The 23,562-nt window shown below is 39.0% G+C and overlaps 1 protein-coding gene and 1 long non-coding RNA gene across 3 annotated transcripts in view; one reads left to right on the plus strand and one right to left on the minus strand.

Moving 5' to 3' along the window:
• LOC124285238 overlaps positions 1-23,562 on the minus strand; it is a 290,116-nt gene that overhangs the window by 210,425 nt on the left and 56,129 nt on the right. The window lies entirely within an intron of this gene.
• Positions 6,355-23,562, plus strand: part of LOC124285240 — a 48,709-nt gene continuing 31,501 nt past the window's right edge. The window contains exons 1-2 of the long non-coding RNA XR_006900765.1: positions 6,355-6,380; positions 6,737-6,760. This is a non-coding gene — a long non-coding RNA (uncharacterized LOC124285240). The remainder of the gene's footprint in view (positions 6,381-6,736; positions 6,761-23,562) is intronic.

Here is a 23,562-nt window from a genome sequence, read left to right on the forward strand (position 1 = left end):
CAATTGGTTAGTACTGTCGCAGAACTTTTGACTTTTATTTGTGTGAAATACTTTATTGTGACTTGCTCAAGTTTTTCCCGCCATTTTTTATACTTTATACTGATAAAGACCCTCACTCGTTATGCTTAACTTGTTCTACGGATCCTCCATGTTCACTCTCTTCCCGCTGTTTGATGTGCCAAGATTTATTAACTTTAGACTTACATTCTCTATCATCAATGCTTGTGTCTTTTAAGGAAGATTTGAACGCTTCATTTGGTTCGGCGCTCAAGGATCTCGAACAAAGGAGTTTTAGTAAGATTAAGGACTTGAAACGCTCAATAGCCGCTTCTCGGGTTGAGCAGCCATCCGTTTCTAGTCAGGAATTACAAATGAGAGAGAACAGTCGGTTTGTCACGGACAATTCCACGGATCCTCCAGCTCAGTCTGAGGAATTGGTGACAGCTACGGCGTTGTCCCAGTCCCAACTGGCTAATAAATCCACCGTCCTAGACAAGGCCACGGCGCCAATCTCCGCGGGTTCGGGTTTGGATAGCACCCTTACGGCTTCCACGGCTTTTCAACCAAAGGTTACTACATTGCCGCCAGCCGGTGGTGATCATATTGACATTGACAATCCCCCTATTATTCCAATTTTTTCCGACATTATGGGACCAGATCATCAAGGCATTTATCCTCTTACGGACACACAGATTGCCATGCATGAGGGCATATTAACAGTCCCGTCTATGGATACAGACGCACCAGATTTTTCTCCTGGTTGGGCGTACTCGGAAAGGATTGCCTTACTGCATGAACTAAAGCCGTGCACCATGCCTCCCCCGTCCACAGCTGTGGCCACGTATCTTCCAGCGGAACTAGGTTCTTCGGGATTAATGGCTCCACAAAGATTACCTCAGCTTACATTACCACACTCCACAGTCGTTCGGTCAGCTTTGTCGTCTGTTAATGAGTCAATGTCCAAGCTTGCTCCTCCGCAATCATTACCCAAAACTCAACTTAAACAATCGTATGGCATACATGACCGCTTGTTCCCAGCTTCTAGTCCGGACTTGGACAAAGATTTTGTTTCCTTGGATCCACACATTCCTCGCATCTCTTCTTCCAAGATACTAGTATCACACAGGGAGTTAAAGGATATGGATAACTCGGCACTATCCTCAGTTGATATACTCTCTTATATCAATTGGTTTGCCTCTGGGGTATGACAACTGCTTCCTCCAGTCTTTGATGACTACGCTGGGAATTAAACCTGATACAATGGTGTCCATGTCGGCACAATTATCTGCATTGGCACACTCCTTTCTCGAAGTGATTTATCAAGCAGTGGCAGACGTTACTACCATGCAAGTGAATATTATGGGTCGGTTAACTACCTTGGAACGCTCAAATATGCTCTATGGTGTTAAGAACATCCCTGATTCGGCCAAACATGAGTTGTATCAACAGCCTGTTGAAGCCTCATCCCTCTTTAATGGCAAGTGTGCTCAAGCTATCTCCTCTCAGGATGCTCAAGTCTCACGAAGTCTTAATCAACAGCTGGCTTCTGCTCTCTTAGCCCAAGCTCGACCATCTCGTTCACTCACACCTGGAAGAAGAGGCTCGTCTGTCTCCCGCCCTCCCCCTCCACAGCGTTAGCAACGATCAGCCTTTGATAGAGCCCATTCTCAGTCTGAACCACCAAGACCTACGAACCAGCAGGCTTTGCCACCATCTCGGACAAGGGGTCTTCGTTCCTTTCGAGTAAACGATGACTTGTCCATTCACGCACCACAACCCTCAGTTCCTTTCGACTTGGAAACGCCCACGGACTTGAGATTGATTATGGACTTTCAACAACCAGTGCTAACATCCCCAGTAGGGGTCCGTCTCTCTCAGTATTACCTAAACTGGACTCAACTCACAGACAATACATGGATATTATCGGTAATTCAGACGGGTTACTACCTCCAATTCAATCGTCTCCCACCTTTAACAGTTCATCCAATAGGACGTCGTTTTTTCCTTACAGGCCCACGCCTATCAGCGGCATCCACGGCTATTCAGCAATTACTTCTCAAACAGGCGATTGTCGAGCTATTCCCTCACGACTGCACTCCAGGATTTTACTTCCCGGTTGTTCTAGTGCCCAAGATGGATACACCGGAGATGAGAATGATCATAGACTTAAAGATCTTAAACAAACAGTTCCTCTGCCGGCCGCCGAAGTTTACAATGGGGTCACTCCGGAATGTCCACAAACTTATTCGTCCAGACACAAAATTCACGAGTCTGGATCTGAAAGATGCCTACCTACATATCCCGATCCATCCACAATCCCAGAAATATCTAAGTTTCGCCATCAACGGTCGACGTTTTCAGTTTCAAGTGCTACCTTTCGGGATCTCCATAGCCCAATGGTTCTTTACTGTTGTAATGAATCCTGTCCTCAATTTTCTTCATCTCAGACACATTACCATTCACGGATACCTGGATGACTTTCTGGCCCGCCACATTCGTACTTGGATTCTCATCCATCACACCAACTTTATCATCCATGTGTTCACACATCTCATACATCCGGACTTGTTTCTGCTCCACGCATCAAATTCCTAGGGGCCATACTGGATGCCAGGACATGCCATATATTTCCCAATCGCGATCGTTGGAGCACAGTCAGGAATCGTATATTCTTCCTCATCGACACTCCACTAGTGTCTCTCCGAAGTTGGATGTCATTAGTCAGATCCCTCATGTCCATGCAGGATTTTACGTCTCGAGGCCGCTTACATCTTCATCACACTCAGTGTTGGATAAATCAGTGCAGATCAATAGATCTGGATCTGGATGTGGTTCCTCCTCTTGTCGTCAGACGCGAACTTGTATGGTGGACGCAGGAACACAATGTCCTCCACGGCACTCCTTTTCCCATACCAGAACCGGATTTGACAATTTACACGGATGCATCGGCAACGGGGTGGGGTGCCCACATGGGCTCAAGGGATTTGGACACCATTGGAATCCACTTATCACATCAACGTCCTGGAATTCCTGGCAGTTCTCTGCGCATGGAACCTGTGGTGGCATCATCTATATCACAAGTCTGTCATGATAGCCACGGACAACTCCACTGTTGTGGCTTATATCAACAAGCAGGGGGGGAACTCATTCTTCCCTCCTAATGGATCTCACGCGGAAACTGTACCAACTAGTGGATCTCCACAAGTGCGCCATCAAAGCCAGACACATGAATCTACTGGCGGATTCACTTTCACGGAAAGGACAACTTCTACCGACAGAGTGGACTCTTCACAGAGAAGCTTTCCGCATGATTCAACAGAGGTGGGAAACGCCGTGCATTGACCTGTTTGCAACGCGTCGAATTCCCAACTACCTGTTTATATCAGTCTGGTACCAGACCCGTCCGCTTGGGCCGTAGACGCTCTGTCAGTGTCATGGGACAACATGATAGCTTATGCTTTCCCCCCTTTCAAGGTCATCCCGGATGTACTAGCCAAACTAGTACAACATCAGTGTTCTCTACCTAGTGGCGCTGGAGTGGCCGGCCAGACCGTGGTTTCCACTTCTCCTGGAACTTCTAATGGAAGAACCTCTTGTTCTACCTCTCTGGGACAATCTTCTGGCTCAACCAGAGTCGTTAGTGCTCCACCCGAACATCACAGCTCTGAACCTTCACGTGTGGAGACTATCCACTCTTCCCTACACAAACAAGGATTTACATCTGACGCCATACATGCCATATCTCAGGCCATCCGCCCGTCCACAGCCTTACTTTACGACGCGAGATGGAAACGATTCACCCAGTGGAGGACTCAGCGACACCTCCTGGGACAGCCTATAACTATTCCCATGATAGCGGGAATTCCTATTTTATTTGCACTCACAGAGAAAGCTCAAAGCTGGTACTATTGAGGGATATCGTTCTGCTATTGCTTCAGTTTGCAATCTCCAAGGACTACAAGTCGGCTCAGAGATCTCCTTGCATCGTTTGATCCATTCCTTCCAACTCAATGACTTCCATCGATCTTCCCTAAGTGGGATCTATGCCTCGTGTTGCAAGCCCTACTTAAAGCACCCTTTGAACCTTTAGCTTCGGTGCCTATCATGTATATGACACTCAAGAATGCCTTCTTACTAGCTTTTGCCATGGCTGCCCGCGTCTCGGAGATACATGCCATCGACTTCTCCTCTCTTCGTTTTGCAGAGCACTATTCCAGCGTATCTTGCCTCACTCCTCTCGGTCAGATAGATCTCATTTATTGTGTCCAATCAGGGCACTCTGTTGGTACACAAATCGTACGGACTCCTTTCGTCATAAGCGCCGTCGTCTGTTTCTTCCTTGTAAACAACACATCACGACGGAACTATCTAAAAACACTTTATCTGCATGGCTTCGCAAGACGATATCGATTGCCTATCAAGGATGCAACCAGGATTACGTTAATGTACGCTTTTCATCGCACGAAATCAGAGCACTAGCTTCCTCTCTATCGGCTTGTATTGGGGGGTGTACTGGAATCTCCACAAGTTCATCATGGAGCAACTTATGCTGGAATCTGTTAGGATTATGAGGTGAGACAGTTGTAGAACATCACTGATCTGGTGAAGGACTCCAGTACTAACACTTTCTTTCCCAGGTGATGAATCAAGATCTTTCTTCTTATAATTTATATACACTCTTCATTCATGGTGAGGGAATGATTATGCGAATTTCAAGTTATCTATCTAACCACATGTAACCGGAAGTGACGTCATAAAACCGGAAATCACGCTATAAAATACTATAATTCTTTATTCCACATAACTAACAGTATTCTGCTTGTCTCCGTCATTCCTTATAATCATCCTATCTCACCAAGGGAACCTTTTTTGGTGGTGGAAAGTTACACTTAGTTATCATTAAATATAATATATTTCATAAAATACCTAAGCTACATAAATTAATTGTTACCATATTAAAGGTCACATGCAACGTAAAACACCACTTTGCAGATTCTGATACCTTTCGGTATGGACTTACCGAAACAAATCGTCAAAAATGCAAATTCAACTTATAAAGTTGAAAAATAACGCGATGAAAAAAAACGCGCGAAATCGGAGTTCAAACGTTTCACTAATTTTCCCCCGACTTTTCGGGGAAATGGGTTTCAACAGCTGGGCTGCGTTTATAGTACGTGCGCAGTGAAGTAGGTTCGCGCAACTTGGAAGCGGTTGTCCGGTGAATACTCCGTGAAGGCTTTGGTGTGAACTATTTTACTAATGTTTTGTTGATATCTCACAGGCGCGAGCTTTTTATATGTTATGACAGTAAATTAACTGTTTATATAATTTCATTTGTCTATTTCACCACACGTTCTTCTTACCGAGTCACTTTCTCAGTTCGATACTTAAAAGCAATGCCATTATTTAGCGTTGACAGAATTTCCAACTGTGATATAGATATGTCATTGTCACAGACTAAACTCAATGTCTTGTTTTATTGACACCTGTGTGTCTGCCTGCCTGTCTGCTAATGACAATATTCAATACACAGCTGCTATCACTGACCACATGCAATTTGAACTTAACACCAATCAGGCTATACACCATAAACAAAATGCATTGATTTATGGCCCGAGTTCGGTCTCTGTCACATTATGTAATTACACAGACAGGCAGGTGTGATACTTGAACACATGACATGTTATGATGTCTGTTGATTGCAAAATGTTATACACAAAAAATGAGCATGTATTTACAAAACCCAACATCTCTATATATGCACACACAATGACCCGTGAGGGCATCTGCAAATGAACCAGTCGTTACACTTGAGTGCACACCCACCCGCTCTGACTGGGTTCGGTATCCCGGCTGCTTCGTTTCTTGGGAAGTAAACCCAAGTACACAATATTGCACTTTTGATTTGCGATTGTACGCTTATAATTTTGTTTATATGTTTTTTCATAACCAGCAATGTATATTATATGTAATGAATAAGTGATAATTGTGTTTTAATTATGTTTGATTTTTTGGTTGCATGTGACCTTTAAGTATCATGGTCAATTATACAGAATTGTGACTACATTAATAGAGGTAAATATTCTCTCTGAAATGTGTACGCTGGAACAACCCACCTTCCGTATGTGGGATTCTGGCTAACACAACCCAAAGGGAATGTTTACGCCTATAATTACGAACAATCAAGTATATTGTCTGTAATTATTAGTAAACTTACCTCTGGGTTGGACACGTTACACCCACCCGAAATGTCATTTCCTTACCTCCCCACTGTATGTTCACAGGTCCTACACTAAGAGGGAAAATATGACACGTATTGGTTATTACGAGCAGAAGAGCGAGTCAAGGGAGGTAATCGAGCGGGACCAGGTATAATCTAGGTAAGGATTACTTCCCTTTGTTATTAAATTTTTTATCTAAGGGAGTCTGTAACACATCACCAAGTGACGGAGGAAAAGGCTAACACAACCCAGAGGTAAGTTTACTAATAATTACAGACAATATACTTGATTGTTCATCATTAGGGAAGGAACAAGAGCTATTTTCTAGGTGAGTGATGCATTGATGGCTAAAATATGAACATCTAAAGATATAATGGAATTCATCCCCAGTTAACTGCGGTTACAAAGGTTACATACTCTTTTTTCTCTTGCGAGATTCGTCCATCTCCCACTTTCTACTAGCAATTTATGGTTAGATGTTTTAAAATATAGAATAGGTTTCCAAATATTTTCAGATAGCAGTAAGTTGTCGAGTGAAGGTGAGTTTTTAAAAATCTTTTAATATTGTCCTTTAGATGAATTATTCATTTCACTGGTCCACGATTGTAAAAACTGGTCTTTCAGGATTGATTCAGATTTTGATATGATCCAGGATTGGGTATAATGAAAGGGGTTTACAAATACATCCGGTAAGCCGCATTTACAAAATATAGGTTTCACATGATTTAGCCAGGGAGCATCATCCATAATATAATCTAGAATGAAAGCTACTATTTTGTTGCTGGATGGGAAAATTTCAATTTGCACCAATAAGTAATTAATCATTTAGAGATTTGGAGCTGAATAGGTTGTCATCCATGTTCTCCATAAACCATAAAGCTTGGGGTGTTATATCTAAGACCGTAGCTAATTTAAGGAATTTAAGATGAGCACTTTCAATTATGTGATATTATTATTATATGTAATATATCTTTTAGTATATCATATTGTGCTAATTATAGAAACACAACCTGTTGAGATCTGAATAAAATTATGAGGAAACATGTCTTGTTTTGTTAAATACGATAATGCGTTTGAATCACTAAGCATGTTTTGACAGCATAGCCGGGAGAGCCACATTCCATGTTCATGCAACCGTAACTATTGCCAGGAGAGCCACATCAATTTAGGCTATCTGTTTCTGAATTTGTGGCTCTCCCGGCCTGTAACCAGAGTCACAGCAGTTTGTCACAGCGAGTGATGGATATATGCATCAGGTAATTAGCAGTTTCTCACAGCGAGTGATGGATATATGCATCAGGTAATTAGCAGTTTCTCACAGCGAGTGATGGATACATGCATCAGGTAATTAGCAGTTTCTCACAGCGAGTGATGGATATATGCATCAGGTAATTAGCAGTTTCTCACAGCGAGTGATGGATATATGCATCAGGTAATTAGCAGTTTCTCACAGCGAGTGATGGATATATGCATCAGGTAATTAGCAGTTTCTCACAGCGAGTGATGGATATATGCCTCAGGTAATTAGCAGTTTCTCACAGCGAGAGCTGCATATGTGCTTCAACAGAAAGCACCTCTTATTTAGGGAGTGATGCACATGTGCGTCTATACTTTTTTTTATCACAATATACATATTATTTCAACCAATTTAGTAGTTAGTAAGCAAAGATTAGCATTTCTTTCTTTTATGTGTTCTCTGTGTGTGTGTGTGTGTGTATGGTGAGTGGATGGAATTTATTAGCCATATTCATGTTTTATTACAAATAGTACTGTTATACTATGGCAGGTGAATTTTCTTGTGGGTCACTGAACTGTAGGGGGTTGGGGGACCTCAGTAAGAGAAAAGATGTTTTAAATTATTTACATTCGAAGCATTTCTCCTCCTACCTTCTACAAGATACTCACTTTACATTCCAGGAAGAGAAATATATAAGATCTATGTGGGGTCCTCAAATGATATTGTCCTCATTGTCATTCAAGTCAGTCAAGAGGCGTAGCATTTCTGCTTGATTGTAATACTGAGCACAATATACATCAGATTTACAAACATGATTCTGGTAACTTCCTACTGATAGATATTACTTTGAATGGGTGTAGAATGTCAATAGGTAACATTTATGGTCCAAACTTAGACTCTCCAGAATTTTATAAAATGATATTGACAAAGTTTAAAGAATTTGGAAATGACTCCTGTGTTTTGGGAGGAGATTTTAATTTTGTCCTTGATCCAGATAAAGACACTAGTAACTATACAAGAATGTTAACAATCCTAAGGCAAGGGATTATTTACTGGAAGTTATTGCAGAATTAAACTTAATTGACATATGGCGTGAGAATAACCCTGAATCTAGACACTATACCTGGCGACGTACTAAACCAGTAAAACAAGCTAGACTTGACTTTTTTTTCTCTAATCTGAAAATCTCTGTAGGAATGTATCAAGTTAATATAAACTCAGGATATAGAACAGACCACTCTCTTATTAGCTTTAAAATAAATATAGAGAAATCAACCAAGAAAATGACATATTGGAAATTCAACAACTCGCTACTGCAGGACAAAACCTATGTTGATGAAGTAAAAAAGAATATGCTATACCAATATATAATTTTCACAGAATAATGATGTTTTAAACTATGTATAATTTCAAATTAATGATCATTTATTCCTGGAAACTCTGCTTATGAAAATAAGGGGCAAAACAATATCGTATGCTTCTTTCAAGAAAAAGGAAAGAGATAAAAAAGAATGCCAGTTAATTTCAGAGATAGAAATATTGGAAAAGAATTTTAATGAATCTATACTTCATGAATTGGAGACTAAAAAACAAGACTTGCAGCAAATACGTAAACCAAAGCTTGATGGGATTTTGATTAGATCCAAGGCTAAATGGATTGATGAAGGTAAAAACTATAAGTAAATACTTCTGTAATCTAGAGAACAAAAACTATATAAGTAAAAATATGAAAGAAATAGAATCGAAATATGGGAAAACATTAATCAATAAGGATGATATTATAGAAGAAGCAACAAGTTATTACCAAAACCTCTATGCATGTTGGAGTAAACTGTAGTTATATTGCTTTGTGAATATTGTACATACGCATCAGTCACTTTACTCATTTGTTTTTAGCGGTATGTAAAATACAAAAACAATTAACTCCCTTGTATCTTCCGGAAGTACCTGTACATGTGTTTCCCATGCTCAGTTCAAATGTAACCGCCGATGTGCGAAGAAGGTATATTAAACTTTTAACCCCAACTTGGATGCCTCTGTCGTTCATGAGTGAGAAGCACGATGTCAACAATGCATCTCAAGAACATTTAGTTACAGATATTGAACTCGAATCACTCTTATCTGAAGATGTAAAGAAGATTGATAAGACTGAATCAGATCAGATTGAAGGCCCAATAACTAAACAAGAACTCCTTACAGCACTTAAAAAGTAAAAAAATAACAAAAGTTCAGGTTCTGATGGCTTTTCATATGAATTTTTTAAGATGTTTTGGCTTGACTTGGGAGATTTCCTGTTAAGATCTCTGAATTGTAGCTACAATATTGGTGAATTATCTGGACACAAAGACAAGGAAATTATAACTTGTATTCTAAAGGGAGATAAGCAAAGAAATCTGGCGCCCAATTTCACTTTTTAATTCCTCTTATAAGCTATTATCATCAGTTATTGCTGACAGACTAAAGAGAGTTCTCTCTAATTTTATAGATGAAGACCAGTGGCCGTATGCATATGTCGGGCGTAAATTCTAGTCTGGGCATAAGTAAAATGTGCGCCAGGACGTAACGTAAACCGGTATGCACATATTAGATGTAGTTAAAGTTACGCCAGTCGTAGCGCTCTATATTTACGCCACCTACCCAGCAGGCGTAAGCCAGGCGTAGCCCTGTAATGGCGGCACTGGGTGCCGAGGTTTTTTTTCCAGCTGCACATTTTCAAAAGGTTTTAGAAATAGACACTGCTAAATGTTGTCCAAAATTTTGTTACGCGTTGAAAAACTGTCAATTTCTCCGCTTTTTGTCGTGCACCGATAAAAGCACTCTGCTACGAACTTTTTAATTTGGCATCTTTACAGAAAGTGTGAACGAAGAAATTACAGCCTGATATCTGAACGACATAAGTGTATATGAAATGGGTTTATGTGGTAATGCTTAACGTTACACGCTCAACATTATATATGACTCGCGATAAGTGCCAAAAATGGATTTACTTCTAAGACATCAACCGACGACAGAGAGGTCATACACGTATAAAGATAACGGGGCATAACTTCGCTATGCTTAACACTAGGTCAATGTAACTCAGATCACTTGGAGAAAAGTTGTTGTGGATATGGACGCTATATTTTCGTTATGTAGTGTTCACGGTGAACCAAACTATTCCAATTCAAAGTTCAACAATGAGAGCGGATACGTTTTGGTAGTTTCACAATTTATAAGAAAAGATGGCAATGTACTACTTATTATTAACAGAGTACTAGCCATATCTTCAAATGTAATGAAATTACTGATAATACAACATTTTAGTTGACGTCATGGCTTATTTTATGCATTTCGCAATGTCGGAAAAAGACGACATTGGTTTGCTGATTAGTATATATCTTACCTAATTTCCATTAATTGTATAAAAGGTCTCGGCTTCTATGTCAGAATTTCACACTCTTTAGACAAAACATAAAATGAATGATTTTACCATTTAAATAGTGTCCCGAATATATCAACAATTAGACGATTTGACTGCGTATCTTATTGTGAGCAGCACGCGCACCTGTTTGGCATCAATTTAACGTAAATGAAAAATAATATTTCACAACACCTAAATATTTTGCAGTTATGGCTACGTGTGATCTTCTAATACTTGTGTAAAGGTTTAAAATATGGTGTACTACACTAAATGTGTCAATTTCTTATGTAAATATTATTTAAACAATCAAAAACTTTCAAAGAATAAACATGTATGGTGAAGCCTATTTTGAAAGTCCATGTTATTTCTCCATCAGGATCCATCGGTAAAGTTGGGTTTTCCCGGTTTTCTTTGGCTTTTCATGATTACGGCTGAAACTGATGTACCGTGAAGTTGTTTCTCGCCTTTTACCGGTGGTTTAGAAACGTTCGAAAATCTAAAAATAGCACACTGCGCCTCGACGAAAATCCATTAAGTCGGGCATAGTAACGCCTAGGCTTAACCGACGTTGTGCATGACGTGTAAGAGGAGGGTGCTGCTAAGCCTGACGTAGTGTGTTACGCCTGACATTAGCTACGCCCGACATGTGCATACGGCCACAGATGGGCTTTATGGCTGGCAGATATATTGGAGATAACATACGTATGATATATGACTAATTACTTTACACAGAATCTAAAAATGGTCCGGGAATGCTATTACTAGTAGATTTTGAGAAGGCATTTGATTCTGTATCATGGTCCTTTATAAATAAGACACTTAAATTTTATGGATTTGGTGATAGTATTTTAAAGTGGGTATCAATCCTATATTATGATATTAAATCTTGTCTTATCATAAATGGAAATATGTCACCTTGGATACCAATTTGTCGTGGCTGCAGACAAGGAGATCCTTTATCCCCCTACATTTTCCTACTATGTGCTGATATTTAATCAGCTCTTATTAAAAAAATATACATATAAATGGCATAAAAGTTGATGATATAGAGTACTTGATTGCACAATATGCAGATGACACTGAATTCATTCTTGATGGCTCTAAAATCATTTGAAACTTTTAATCGATACATTAGACTTATTTGCTAGAATTTCTGGACTGAGGATTAATTATGACAAATCACAGGTTGTTTGGATAGGTTAAAAAAAACATTGATTAGGAATGAGTAATATATTTTCATATGTTGATGCACTGAAATTGACTTGGATAAGGAAATTGATTAATGATGATTATGACAAAAAGTGGAAACACCTACTTACTGCTGTTGTAAATTTTCACAATTTGACACTTTTTGGAAATGATTATCCACTGTTAGCAAATGTTACTCCTAATATGTTTTGGAAAGATAGCATGGCAACTTTTGCTAAATATAAGCGTAACCATGGACCAGCAACGCATGAAGAGCTTCTACAAGAACCACTCCTGTATAATAAGAACATAACTATCAATAAAAAATCCTTTTTTAGCAAAACATTTTATGAAAATAACATTACTAATATTAGGAACAATTACATGTATTGTTAGTAATTATTAGTAAACTTACCTCAGCATTATGGTTGCCTTATTCCTGTGGATTCCACAGACACATACAGAATGGAAATGAATTTTTTTAAATAAGTCATAGCTATCCCTAGTGGTATGCTTAAAAGAGTTATGCAGTTATCTCCCTTGGCTGTGACGTCAAAACATAGTTGTTGAAAACCTCACGATTTTTGTGAAGAAAAACTAACATCTTCTGCATTTCCTTGTGGGGAGGTTGGCGTGGGCACTAGATCCCATAATCCAGAGATAAGTTTACTAACAATTACTAACAATACATGTAATTGTTCCTAATTATAGGCGTAAACATTCCCTCTGGATTATGGTTGCCAGAATCACACATAAGTAAGGAAGGTTTATGCAGATGATGAATACAGCAATACCACTAATTATCCCGTTATAGTCTATGACATAACAATTAGGATAACTATGACTTAAGTGATGAAATATAACTATATGGATTACCTAGATCATTCCCAGGATATTCTAGTATTCAATTACCTAAAGGGAAGGATCATACTCGTGAGGGAGAAATATTTGGTGTTTGGAGAAGATTGACGTCACTTCCGGTCCAAGACCTCATATCCGGTTCTGTAATAGTCTATTTGACCAATTCTCATTTCAACCGGTTTCGGTGACGTCACTTCCTGTTTGATGACGTCACTTCCTGTTTGATGACGTCACTTCCTGTTTGATGACGTCACTTCCTGTTTAATGACGTCACTTCCTGTTCATGACGTCACTTCCGGTTCATGATTTCAAGTCTTCTCAGATTATTTAACTGGAGTAATAAACTGCAGCGGATATAATAATTCCACTTACTGGTGATAAATATAAGTAGATAAGGTTTTTCAAAGATCCTCATCCTTCCGTTTTCTGTTAACCTGTTTCCTCCCTCACAGTCCAAAACAGTGAACCACTGCTGAGTTTGGATGTATCTGCACCCCCACCCCCCATCCCTCTTCTTTTTCCACCTCAAGGGAAAAAACAGGTGGAAGAGAGGAGCTGTCTGTAGGCTCTCTAAGGATGGAATGACGTGTAGGGATTAGATATTTTCCACCGGCATGCAGCAACAATCTGATCTATGGAAATGGACCCCCAAGCTGCAAGTGACGACATCCAGGCCCTGGTTTCATGCAGGGAAAACTATTGTTCACTAAGTTGGGGTCACAGTCCTGGTAAACAGAAGTGATGGTCCTCCTAAGCCAAGACGATATAATATGCAATCAAGATCTCCAAACCAACAATTGTCTTGCATGAGATAAAAAAGACAGCGGCAAATACGTCTGATATAGAGAGTACGCCGGAGATATCATCTCAGAGCTCGAATAGGTCATAGGACTCTAGTTCAGTCTGATCTAGAGGCAGATGTAGAGAATACTTGAATCTGGGATACTCTGTGGATGAGAGACCACTGGCAGATGCCCGATTCTTGGCAAGAAAAAACTGGTAAAGTGCTACATGACAGCCATCCATAGCCTCCTGGAAAGATGATTGACTAAGGTCTATGGCAAAAAAATCTGGTATTCTGGAACTGGAAGCTGTAGCAATGACAAGGAGAAACCCACCTGTTAAGGAGAAGAAATGTCAAGGAAATTCCTACATAGGTTTGGAAGACTTCTGGAGGGACTACAGAATTAGACATAAAGCCAACGTGGGGAAGATTGTAGGACTAGGAGCTGAAAAATAAAATAATAAATAAATAAATTCGTAACTGGAATGATCTAATCGGCTTGTAGAGCAAGCTGTTAGAACCACTGCTAGTCCTTGTATATCCTAAACAGAAACGATTGCTGATCTGTAGTCCACCATAGGACTGTGTTTCAGTGTCTTAACGTCACGAAGATAAAGATAGAAATCCGCTAAGAAATCTGAACTCCCCTTAACATAAAAAAAGGAGGATCGATATCAGAACAATGAAAAATATCCCGAGATTGGTGAAACAATTTCCTCATTGGATTGTTCAGGAAGATTCTTCTCCAGTCAAGAGGCGAGATGGTACTAGTGCTGCCAAATGGTCTAACACAAACACTCAAGTGTGATTGGCATCGGAAAACTGCCTGAAAAACGACATCCAAAGAGGAGTGGGCAAGCATCCATCGTGGGCTGACATGACCACCACGGTATCCTGATTAATTGCCAAATAATCCTCAAAACCTGGGTGAGGAAGCTACCCGATTCCCAAGACAAGGCAACCGCTGTATGAAAAGATATCGATCTAGTATGCATGGGCTAAAACCTAAAACTCCCTTGGACTAGGAGGAACGTGATTTAAATGTGAACGAAAGTTTGGGATAATTTCGAGAACAGATGTGAGAAATCCTTATTAATTTGAAGCACTGGCGAGGAAAAACAAGCCCATCTTAACAAGGTTAACATGGGCTTGTCTATCCATACCCCTAGCCGAGGATGCTAAGCCTTCATATATATAATATTGTGACTGAATTGTCCAGCCACTTTGTACAGTGAACGCAGACATGAGATCACAGAATAATGTCCCACATGGTGCATAAAATTCTTACAGCGCATCTCCAATGGCGTCATATGTCTAAAGAAACATACCTTCAAAGAAAAGGATATCACTAATCAATGCGCCGTTGATTAAACCCACGATTAAACTCATGTCCGCCCGTAACGTTCGACAACCTAACAACACGATGTGAACGGCGCCCATTTACAATGTATGAGCTCTCGGCCAATCAGCGTCATTCAGTCCGCAGTAAATACTATTTATCAGCCAATGAAATAATTCGTTATATTGTAGCTTACACAAGGTTCCAGGAGGCTATGGAGGCACGAACGACCAGCTTACACAAGGTGTAAGCTGGTTCCAAAGCTTACACCGCGAACTTGCGCCACATTGCATATATTGCTATAAGCGAGACGGGGCCCAGCTTAACACAAGGTCACAAAGCATGACGGAAGATGCCATGAGCGTGTTTAGGGAGATGAGGATGATGAAAAAGTAAACGAACGACAGAATACACCTTCCAAGATCCGTCAGAACGCAGAGGGATAATAGGCACTTGTTAGAACAAGAAATGTGCCCTATAACACGCCTTTTCCAGATACAAGGCACATGCTCAAGGTGTTGACATGTTACCTATTATTACCCCTGATAACCCAGGCTGCCAAGAGGCACAAGAAAATTGAATAGCCACACGATTTATCCCACCAGGTACCCATGTACCCTGCTGGTTATATAGAGGCAAATGAATAAACACACTTGCCTGTATTCAGTGACTGGATATCAGTATATTGGTATATCGCCCGTGCCTCCCGTGGAGCGCTCAGCTGACAGTGCATTCTGGCAAGAAAACGCACGTGTCATCCCCGTTATCTGATTCATTCACCTGGCTGTCACGTGGTCCGTCGCATGTGCTACCTGAACTGCCATCACCTCGTGGGACAGCGGATTGATTTTGAACCCAGGCCTCGAATATAGCCGTGGTGTTGCTAATTCAGTAATAATAATAATATAATAATAATGAAAGTTACATATCGCGATATCCAACCACAAAGTGGATGCTCAAGCTACAAAGTGAGGTTTGCGTTAAAAGTACAGTGAAAGAGATGCGTTGAAAGATGTGATCTGAACGCAATTAAAACATGGAAACAGTTTATAGCGAGGAACAGACTATTTCAGTGATGGCGCGCAACCACTGAAAGAGCATTCTCAATAAGAAACCAAGGCAGTCTGTAAAAAGGAGTATTCAATAAGAATTGCTTCCAGATCGCAGTTGTCTGGGTGGTTGAAGGGGCAATTCACTGAAACAATTAGAAATTCTGGTGCTATGCCATTTAGACTCTTGTATGTGATACAGAGTACTTTAAACAACTGCTCCGGGTTGTTTGGAAGCCGTGGCCGGAGGTAGATTCCAATGGAACGGGTGAATACCCAAAGTAGTAGACGAAGTAATAGGCTCAGATGATGAAAAAATATATAGCTACCTTATACAATGCCAAGCGTAACAGATTGTCGAGGGGAGATTGACAACCCCCCCGAGTCCCTTATACCTGGAGTTAAGGTGAGAATTGCAAATGCCATTAACCAGAGAAGGATGGCAAAGAGATGGCACATGAGACCCGTCGACTTGTCGTAAAAGGTGACTAATGGGATCGGGTGGTGAGGCTTGCTGACGTGGGTAACATAAAGTGTCACCGTATCCCAAGTGCGTAGAAACCACTTCCGTAGTGTAGTGGTTAGAGCGTCCGCCCGAAGAGCGGAAGGTCGCAGGTTCAATCCCAGACCGCGTCATACCAAAAGACGTTAAAATATGGTACTTGTTGGTCCCTGCCTGGCGCTCGGCATTAATGGGTACAACAAGGACTGGTCGGCTTGGAGTCAGTATAATGTGTCTGAGTGGGGTATTCATGCTTCACTGCAGTATGGTATCTCAGTGGGCTTGCACTATAAACCCAGCTGAAGTCCGGGTTAGTACAAGCAGTCGCACATACACATACACACGCATGCACGTCATCATATGAGCGAAATATCTCAAGGACCACGTGAAACCCAATGTCACCACACCTCACCAAGTGCGTAGATCGAAGCTCAAGTTGATCACTGGAATGTCTGGTCCAGAATTTTTTTTTTTGTAAAGTATTTTTATTCACTTTACTTGGTTACATTTGAACAAGATATGTGGGTAGAGTAGAATGGTACAGGTTGCATAATAAAAAGCAGACAATGTATAACATATGGTACTGGGAATATAGATTAACCATTGAGATGCTAGCTAATAATACAGAGAATGAAAAGACTAAAAAATAAATTACAAGACTGCATCTAGGACAATCCATTTTCTGTAAAAATGTTTCATATTATCGTTTTTCTTCTCGATAAATTTCTCTATCTCGTAGACATCTTTTAATAATGTTCTGTAGATGGTGAAGCTAGGTTTGTGTCCTTTTATATTCATTACGAAAATGTGGCGCTTTGCCAATAGTACCATGTGGTTGAGTAAGTGGTTACTACTGCAACAAAATAGAATATCATGGTTTGACATTTCATACGTTTTACCAAGGACTTGAGTTATAAAATTGTTAAATTCTGACCAGAACATTTTGATGGGTTGGACAATCAAGGTATACATGGTAAATATCCTCACTTACTGAACCATATAATGTACATAGGTCATTATCTATCAATTTCATATTTAGTAATTCTCGTTTAGTGTAAATGACTCTATGCAAAAACTTATATTGAACTTACATTGTCTTTATTGTGAAAATATGGTTTTCCAATTTATCAACTCATTTAGTTCCCTGTTCCATTTGAGACACACATTCGGAATGTTATAATCAGATATAAAATTATCATAGAATATCCTTGAACCTTTACTAGGTTTAATCAAATCGTTCCAAGGAGAGCACATAGATAACGACGGTATATTAAAATTGTTATTTGTTCGTATAACTTCTTTCCACTGTTTGGGTATACTAAGGAGAACATGATTAAAGTCAAGTACAGTACCTTTAATACCAAATTTTGCCTTAAGTTCTGCGAATGTTAGAAATGCGTGGTTGTTACAAATATCTTTAATATAAACTATTCCACATTTAATCCAGTTATGAATGATCAAACTTGGCTGGTTACACTGGTGATTTAACCATAGTGGCTGCATGAGTATTTCATTAATGTCGTTATTGTTACATACCGATCTTTTAACATATCTATGCCAGGCATCAAGAGAATCTTTCCAAAATGGATTTTTAATATTATAATGTTTTGTGATGTTGGCTTGTTGTGATGAAGGTTTTGTTGAGGGAAACCAGCGAGAGCATAGTTCTTAGGTTTTGAAATATATCTCTTCAAACATGAAAGTTTTAAAGAGTCGATAAAGGTTTTCATGTCGACCATTCTTAGACCACCTTCTTCGTACCTTCGTACTAAATTAATTCGGTTTTTTTTATCAATTTTAACATTCCATATAAATTTGAAGAATAATCTGTTCAAATCAGTAATAAATGTTTTGGGAGGATTAGGGAGAGAAGAGAAGATGTGGACAATCGTGGATAAAGCTAAACTTTTAACGACGGTTATTTTCCCTATCAACGTTAAATTGCGTCTTTTCCAATTCAGTAGAATTCTTTTTATATTTTCGAGTCTCTTCTTTGTATTAATTACCTATAGGTTTTCTAAATGAGCATTTAATTTGATTCCCAATACTTCGAAATTCTCATTATGCCAATCCATCTTATAGTCCTGGGATAGGACTATTTTACTACCTGCCATTGAGCCTAGCCATACTACTTTTGTTTTATCAATATTTATTTTCAAACCTGACATCTTGTAAAAGGAAAGCAAAGTTTTCATAGCTACATTAAGAGAGGTTTCGGAACCGTCCAAAAATAATTCAGTGTCATCTGCATATTGACCAATAACATGTTCGATGTCGTTTAAAACAATTCCTTTTATTCTGTGGTTGTCTCTGATCATTATTCCTAGTATTTCTGCTACCAATAAGAATAAATATGGAGATATGGGATCACCCTGTCTATATCCCTTTCATTATCGAAAAACGTGGACAAGTGACCATTCTGTATCATACACGAGGATACATTAGAAATCAATATGTTAACCCATCTTTGAATGTTACTTCCAAAACCAAACTTGTCTAGGACCATCTTAATGAATAATTTTGACACGGTGTCGAAAGTTTTTCAAAGTCAATTAAGATTAGTAAACCTTTTATGTTTTGCCTTTTAGTTTCAAACATAATGTCATAAAGAAGTCTAATGTTTTCCGTAATGCATCTTCCTGGAATGAATCCTGTTTGATTTTCGTTTATAAGAAAATTCAAAGTTTTTTTAATCCTGTTTGTTATACAAGTACTTATAACTTTATACAATGCGTTTAGGAGAGAGATAGGTTGCCAATTCTTTAGGTATCTTCTATCCTTACCTGGCTTAGGGATACATGTAATTACTCCTCTATTCATTGTAAGTAGTCATAGAATTCTGGTTGAAAGTTACTTTTATATATCGGTGAATCAAATTTTCAGATTTTTCCAGAAAAATTTGAAGAATTCGATAGGGAAGCAATCTAAACCTGGACTTTTGTTATTTTTCATTGATTTAACAGCATCTAAAAGTTCTTCAACACTAATATCAGGCTCTAGTTCATTTGACTGTTCTTTATTTAAAGAAGGAGTAGCAATATGTTCGAATACAGCTTTTTAGTGTCTTCATCTATGTCGCAATTTGATTTATACAGGTTTTCATAGAATCGCTTTTGTTCCACTATTATTTCTCGTCCATCTGCTATTTCTTCACCATTATCACTAATAAGGGAGTTAATAAGTTTGTTTGTATAGTTTCTATTTTCTAAATGGCAAAAATAATTTGTAGGTTTATCCCCTTCTTCATACCACTGGATTCTATTTCTAACTTGGATTCCTTTTATTTCTTCTTCTTTTATTTTTTCCAATTCATTTTTACTTTTAGATAAATCAGCAAGAAGTGTTTCATTAACGTTTTCGAAGTTACTTCTTATTTCATCTTCTATATGACATATATTCTCCTCTAGTTCTTTATATTTTGCAGTTCTGCTTTTCTTAAGATATGAAGAGTATGAGATGGATTTACCTCTAAGTTTCATTAAAAATGTCTCTAAAAATAGAGTGTCACTGATAGTCAAACGTAAGTGTTCATCATTAATCTCGTTTAATTCTTCATCTGAATATGTAGGGTCTGCTGTTCTCGTTTTGTTTCATTAAGTAAGTCAATTACTAGTGTTATATATTCCTCTCATCTCAGTCATGATGTGTTAAACTTCCAATAGCCGCGTCCCTTTTCCTTATTTTTTTGTGTTGATAAAGATAACGTTACAGCCGAATGGTCACTTTTATAACCAGGTATGATGGATATATTACTATTTATGTTAAAGAGGTCTTCAGTTACCAAGAAGAAATCTAATCTGGCTTTTTGGCGAAGATTCTTTTTCCACCATGTATACTTTTTTGTTTTAGGGTTTCACTCTCTCCATGCGTCTATTAAGTTTAAATTGTCTATTTGGTCCAAGACAGTCTTACGAGCCTGTGGGTTATTAATGTGTTTATAGTTTTCAAGGGGTCTAAGACAAGATTCCAATCTCCACATACTGCAATTAAATCGTTACCCATATTTACAATCTTATCAAATAAAGATATATAAAAGGAAGGACTATCAGAGTTCGGTCCATATACATTTGTAAGGGTTAATCTTATGTCATCAACAGTTATATCTAAAATTATGTAATTTCCATTTTCGTCTTTAGAAACATTGTGTATTTCATATTCAAAATTATTATTTAGAAGAATGGCAACACCTCTTGAGTTTGACTTATATGGAGCAATGACACATTCTAAACCCCATTCATTTCTCATTGTGTTCTCATACTCTGCAGAAATATGTATGTCTTGTAAACATATAATTGAGAATTTCTTTTTTCTATATAAATTCATGACTTCTTTACGTTTACCTTTTTCGGCTAGGCCTCTACAATTACCTGAAACTATGCTAATTTTGTTATTTGTATCCATAGTTAAAGAATCTTAGAGTAATCGTAACTTGTCTGGTCGTAAATGGTGTTTCTGTATCCAAGTGAAAGTGTTTTTTCGTTTAATTATAACATAAGGTAATAAAGAAAATAAGAACAAAGAAAATTCCGTCGTTGCCACAAGCAATTTCTCTGAAGGAGCAGAAGGCTCTGCCTCCCCCATGGTTAAGACAAGAACTAAGAAGTGAGTAGGTGAGTGATTGAGTGAGTTTTAGCTCGACGCCGCAACACGAGCGGGGAGACACCAGAAATAAGCCCCACACGCCGCACCCACGCGGGGAGCCGAACTCAGGCCCTCGGTGCGACGAATGATCAAACGCCAAGACCACTAGGCCATCGCCCGTCCCCAGGAACTAAGGAGATCAAATCGTGAAACAAACCTAATTCAAGTTAATTTTTGGGAAATAAAAGTTCAAGTACATAGTATGATATCTATTGTATAAAATTCGAAGTATAGAAATTGCATGACATGGCTCGAGAGTGTTGTAACAGTGACATGTTTTCCCTTTTTTTTTGTCCTAGTATATCGGTGCTAGAATGGGTAAGTATTGACTCTAAGCTGAATCTAACACTGAAGCCCTATACAAAAAGTGTCAACAACGTCTTCATCTCATGCGTAAACTGAGATCCTTTAATGTTAACCGATCTGTGATGTCATCTTTTTATGTAGCATTTATTAAGAGTATTTTAACATTTTCCTTCCATTGTTGGTACGGGTCTCTCTCATTTCATCTCAAATCTAAAATAGACAAAATTGTTAACACTGCAAGTAAAATCGCTGGAGTCAGATTTGAATGTTTATCATCAATATATGAGCGGCAAATTGTGTATCAAGCTGTCAAAATCATATCAGACCGTACTCACTACTTAAATTCGGAATACAACCTCCTCCCTTCAGGCCGCCGCTACAAAGTTCCAATTGTGAAAACTAAGAGAGCCCGTACATCCTTTATTCCAAGTACCATATCTCTCTTAAAGAAATGTGAAGATACCTAAATCAAAGAATGTAAGTAAATATGTTTGGTATCTCTCTAATGTGTCAGTAGCTCTGCTGATGTAACACAAATTCCTGAAAAGGCATTAAAGTATTAGTCTATTCTATTCTTCTATTCTATTTACAATCAAAGTAAGTTTTCAAAGTTACTTACAGTTTGCGAATCCTTAACGTATCGCTAAAACATACTCCGATACTTGAGGATCCAAAACGAACACCAACACGTGCTTCAATGTCGCACACAAAGGACATGTTTCACGTGCTCATGTTAGCCCCGTGCACTCGGTAGACCCGACACACTCAGACGCGTATAGATTCTAAAAACAGCTCAGAGGGCATGGAGTACAACTGATTTATGATGGATTTTGAACCTCTGTCATATAATATAGAAAGCAGACTCGGAATAGAGCTGTTATCTTTAAATTTATACAATACTATCAACACGTCATTGCTGCCGTTATGGATAAGTCTCTTTGGAAGAAAATATGTTTCCAGTTTGTATTTTAGAACTGATAGTAAGAGGAAAATAGTATCCTCCAGAATGTCAACAAAAAACATGGATGATTGTCACCGATAATCTATTGATTGTCATGTCTGGTCAATGGAGATCCAGCTTTCTTAGGGTCGCAGCGTCTCCAGAACCACTTGAAGGACACAACTCTGACTCGTGTCCAGACGCCTGTGTCTTGACGAAGGGAAGCAGCCTGACGACTCAGGATCAGCGTTTCTTTTTCAAGAAGGGTGGTAGGTCGGTCTGTATACTTATACCGGACTTTCTGAGGAGTTTCCTGGTGTCGAACACCGCGCCACGGTCAGGGATATACGTAAAGGTGGCTATGATGCTCCTTGTGGGGTTTTGCGTTGTGCTTCCTCTGGTATTCAGAAACTGGGAGTCGATGCACAATTTTGAAAAACATGTCAAATGCTCGCTGCTTTCGGTGAAGTTCAGTTTTTCAACCATGAACTCACGCAGTACCCTCTCTGTGTTCTCTTGAGGAGATTCTGGTATACCATAAAACAGGAGGTTCTGTTTTCTGTCGTGAATATCCTTAAGGATGTGTTGACGCTCCAGTTGAACTTGCTTCTCCTTCTCCTCACATAACTCAGTTAGGAGATTTTGCAACTCAGTGTCCTGTTTCGCGACATCAAATTCGAGTCCACTTACTTTAGTTTTCATGTCCCGAAGTTCGCTTTTGACAGAGTCGATAGAATCTTGCAGCTCATGTTTTGTCGCTTTAATGAGGTCGGCTAGTCTCTTTTCTTTTAATGTCCTCCACTCCAGAAATGGTGCGGGTCACGCGTTGTGTCTCAGCCATGGTTCGAAGTTGGTTTAAAATAACCAAAATAACAATTCAAGTGTTGAAAAATGTATCGTAGGTTGTGATTTAGCACTATATTTGCCACTTTCAGGAGTTTATAGGTTCGAAGTTGGTTTAAAATAACCAAAATAACAATTCAAGTGTTGAAAAATGTATCGTAGGTTGTGATTTAGCCCTATATTTGCCACTTTCAGGAGTTTATAGCCGAGAATATATCCTCTTGTTTGACGATTAGATGGATTTTCTCCAT

The sequence above is a fragment of the Haliotis rubra genome, unplaced genomic scaffold (genome assembly GCF_003918875.1).
Source record: "Haliotis rubra isolate DU_JTF1 unplaced genomic scaffold, ASM391887v1 Scf356, whole genome shotgun sequence".
Lineage (NCBI taxonomy): Eukaryota > Metazoa > Mollusca > Gastropoda > Lepetellida > Haliotidae > Haliotis > Haliotis rubra.